Raw genomic sequence first — 4,827 nt, 5'->3', positions numbered from 1 at the left:
TGCCCATTCTTATGAATAGACTCTGGCCACCATCTCTACATTGGATTCTGTCTTTCCTCCACACTTGGGTTCTGACATTGCCAGTGCACAGTTATGCATAGAGTTTATTAGATATGCTATGGAGAAGTGTGCATTCAAACTAATTAGTCCATGAGCTCCCTACATCCCACTTCAGCCTTCAACATATTAATATTTCCTTTTATTGCATGTACAAATCTAGTCTGCCCCCAAAAGCATTTAAGTCATTTGTCTTAGTTGTAAGTTCTAACCACCTCTGATTAAAGAAAATTGCATTTAATTCCCTTTTGGGCTAATTTAGTAACTGCCTACATCTACCACTCTTTGAATTTTCAAGTGGAATTTTTTTGCTGCAAATCCTCCTGCATGCATGCTGAGCTCGTTGACTTCATTAACTTTGCCTCCAACTCTCACCCTGCCCTCAAATTTACCTGGTCTATTTCTGACACCTCCCTCCCCTTTCTTGATCTTTCTGTCTCCATCTCTGGAGACAGCCTATCTACTGATATCTACTATAAGCCTACAGACTCTCAGAGCTACCTGGACTATTCCTCTTCCCACCCTGTCTCTTGCAAAAATGTTATCCCCTTCTCACAATTCCTCCATCTTTGCTGCATCTGCTCTCAGGATGAGGCTTTTCATTCCAGGATGAAGGAGATGTCTTCCTTTTTTAAACAAAGGGGCTTCCCTTCTTCCACCATCAACTCTGCTCTCAAACACATCTCTCCCATTTCCCACACATCTGCCCTCACCCCATCTGCCCACCACCCTACTCGGGATAGGGTCCCCCTAGTCCTCACCTACCACCCCACCAGCCTCCGGATCCAACGTATAATTCTCCATAACTTCCGCCACCTCCAACGGGATCTCACTATCAAGCACGTCTTTTCCTCCTCCCCTCTTTCCGCAGGGATCGCTTCCTACACGACTCCCTTGTCCATTCATCCCCCCCATCCCTTCCCACTGATCTCCCTCCTGGCACTTATCCTTGTAAGCGGAACAAGTGCTGAACCTGCCCCCACATCTCCCTCAGCACCATTCAGGGCCCCAGACAGTCCTTCCAGGTGAGGCGACGCTTCACCTGTGAGTCGGCTGGTGTGGTATACTGCGTCCGGTGCTCCCGGTGTGGCCTTTTATATATTGGTGAGACCTGACGCAGACTGGGAGACCATTTTGCTGAACACCTACAGAGCGTCCGCCAGAGAAAGCAGGATCTCCCAGTGGCTACACATTTTAATTCCATGTCCCATTCCCTTTCTGATATGTCTATCCATGGCCTCCTCTGCTGTCAAGATGAATCCACACTCAGGTTGGAGGAACAACACCTTATATACCGGCTGGGTAGCCTCCAACCCGATGGCATGAACATTGACTTCTCTAACTTCCATTAATGCCCCTCCTCCTTACCCCATCCCTGATATATTTAGTTTTTTCCCCCCTCCCCCCTTTTTTTTCTGTCTCTGCCCATCACTCTGCCTGTTCTCCATCTCCCTCTGGTGCTCCCCTCCCCCTTCTTTCTCCCTACTCCCTAGGCCTCCCATCCCATGATCCTTTCCCTTCTCCAGCTCTGTATCACTTTTGCCAATCACCTTTCCAGCTCTTAGCTTCATCCCACCCCCTCCGGTCTTCTCCTATCATTTTGCATTTTCCCCTCCCCCTCCTACTTTCAAATCTCTTACTATCTTTCCTTTCATTTAGTCCTGATGAAGGGTCTCGGCCCAAAACGTTGACAACGCTTCTCCCTATAGATGCTGCCTGGCCTGCTGCGTTCCACCAGCATTTTGTGTATGTTGCCATCTAATTTATTCATTGTTTGAATATCTACCATATTCACTCCTCCATATATATTTCCCTGTATGAAAACCAGGTACAATGGTGCAGTTGACAGGGCTGTTGCCACACACCTCCAGGGTCCTGGGTTCAGTCTGACCTCCTAGGCTGTCTGCGTCAAGCTTTCACATTCTCCCTGCAACCATGTGGGGTTCCTGTAGGTTCATTTGGTTTCCTCCCCATCTCAAAGTAGTGCTGGACAACAGATGCACTGGTTGCTGTAAGTTATTCCTAGCCTAGGCATGGCAAGAGAACAAACAGTTAATGGATGGATGAAAGCAAATAGGTTACTGTAAAATATGTATTGGGCTGGGGTGAAGGAAACCCTCCGAGGCCTGGTTTGGATTTGATAGGCCAAATGGCAAGCCCTTGTGCTCTTTGAGGAAGTGGAACTGCCCATCATCAGAATCAAATTTAATATCATTGGAATATGTCATGAAATGTGTTGTTATAATTAAAAAACTATAAATTACAATAAGAGGTATAGATAAAAAATAAATTAATAGTGCAAAAAGAGAAAGAAAATGGTGAGGTAGTGCTCATGGATTCATTGTCCATTCAGAAATCTCATGGCTGCATCTGAAATATTGAGTGTATGTTTTCAGGTTTCTGTATCTCCTTCTTGATGGCAGCAGTGTGAAAAGGGCATGTCCTGGGTGATGGGGGCCCTTATGATGGATGTCACCTTTTTGAGATATCGCCTTTTGAAGGTGTCCTTGATGGAGCTGGCTGAGTTTACAACTTTCTGCAGCGTTTTTCTGATCCTGTACAGTACCCCTCCATACCAGACATTGAATGTTCTCCACAGTACATCTGTAACAACTTGCAAGTCTCTTTGGTGACATACCAAGTCTCTTCAAACTCCTAATGAAATATAGCAACTGTCATACTTTCTTTGTAATTGCCTCAATACGTAGGGCCCAGGATAGACTTTAAGAGATGGTGACATCCAGGAACTTGAAACTGCTCACCCTTCTGATCTCTTGATGAGGACTGGTGGGTGTTCCCTCAACTTCCCCTTTCTGAAGTTCACAGTGAATTCCTTGGTCTTACTGTCATTGAATGTAAGGTTGTTGTGTGGTACCACTAACCAGCTGATCTATCTTGCTCCTGTACACCTTATCACCATCTGAAAATTTGCCAACAATAGTTCTATCATCAGCAAATTTATAAACGGTGTTTGAGCTATGCCTAACTACATACTCACAAGAGAGAGTAGAACTGAGTGCCATTGGGCATATTAAGTACATATTTTATCAATGTAATTCTATTTGCATTAGAAATGTATTTTTGTATATTTGTTACTTTATTGTAAATAATAATTCCGGTAATTAGCCATTGCCAGTGTTTGCACTAATGCAGGTTTAATATAGCATTAAATAAATATTCTTACTAATATTTCCCTTATGGTGCAGATTCTTTGCAGACTGACTGAGGACCTAGAGGTAAACTGATCTTAACTTTAAAGAGGGCATCCATTCGTCTATGAACTTAGTTTGTAAATTGATTTATATAGAAATTATTCCATCTAAACAATAATGTATAGGATTGGGATTTATATTACACATCAGATTCTATATTATCTTTACAATAGCTACATTACCTAGTTTTCCAATGTGAGCTTTTCTAGCAGGTAGAGCATTTCTATCTATTGCCACTGTCAGGATGTGGTGTGCCGTGGAGGGGTATGGCACGTGGTGAACTGCAGATGGCAATTTATTTGTCATGCTTTCTGAAGCCAGTATGTATAATGTTTGCTTGCAAGTTAATACTAAAATGATTCAATTTGGTTTGGGGTGTCATTATTGAGGCAGTGCTCTTCTGTATCAACCACTTAAGTATTTGCTAAATTCATGAGCAAGCCTATGTATGTATGTATTGCAGTGCATTTGCCACATTGCTCAATGCAGGAAGCAAGTAACAAACACACGTCTCTGTGGAGTGCCATGGAGTATTTCACTATGTTAAAAACTCACATTGTGTCACACTCTATGATCGCGATAGTTTATAGGAATAACAGTTTAATAAGTACTGTAATAAGCCCAGTGGGCAGAGCAATGTTGGCAGGTGGAAAGAACAATATATTTGTTTTTAATTTTTTAACAGTCAGTTGAATTATGTTGCAGCCAACTAATGTTTATAAAGACCGTGGTCGCCCACTACAAACAAAGTTAAATGTCATCCTGCTCATACCGTATATAGACCCTTGAATTTGGAAATCCAGTGGTATTATGCCTGGAATTGGAAAAAGTCATGAAACACAGTGATTATGGGCTGATAGGATGCATCATATCTGATTTAAAAATCAATTACAGCTGCAGGCGCATGTGCCTTTCTTAATCCAACTTGATTTTGGCAGCAAATTAAATTCACTAGCCATTGGTATTTCAAAAGATGTGAAAGACATTAAATATATATAGAGAGAGCTAGGGAGATTTTAGAACAAGGAGGTATTCCAGACACAAGTGTTCAGTATTTTATATAACAGTTCGTGCTATGCGTTGCAACTGTTCCCCCTGGTATGTGAGCAACTGTGATTAGAGAATTAGCTCTAATCAAAACACGTTAAACTAAAACACAAATATATTGTTAAGAAGTGTGAAGACAAGAGTTTTAGTTTTGGGGAATTAACTGCTGAATTATCTTGCATCAGAAAATAATGCATTAGAGAAGAGCCATTCGGCCTATCTGCTAGCTCTTCTTGTTTAACCCTCAAGTATTTTCCACATTCCGTGTGTAATGCAACATAGATTTTAATGTTGCAGTTAGTAAAAAAATTTAGACAAAAGCACTTTCCATCAGAAACCTGTATTAAAAGACACTATAAACCTTTGAAACGAATGAATTGATATGCGTTCACGAATAAGGTAATTGAACATTCATTCACAACATTTTTCTATCCCATGGCGCATTCTATTTTCGAGTGGGTGAGCCATGTATTTACACCGAATGAGGACATTACATGCCATGCCATCTTGA

Source organism: Hemitrygon akajei, chromosome 7, assembly GCF_048418815.1.
Source record: "Hemitrygon akajei chromosome 7, sHemAka1.3, whole genome shotgun sequence".
NCBI lineage: Eukaryota > Metazoa > Chordata > Chondrichthyes > Myliobatiformes > Dasyatidae > Hemitrygon > Hemitrygon akajei.
Note: the sequence above shows the minus strand (reverse complement) of the source record.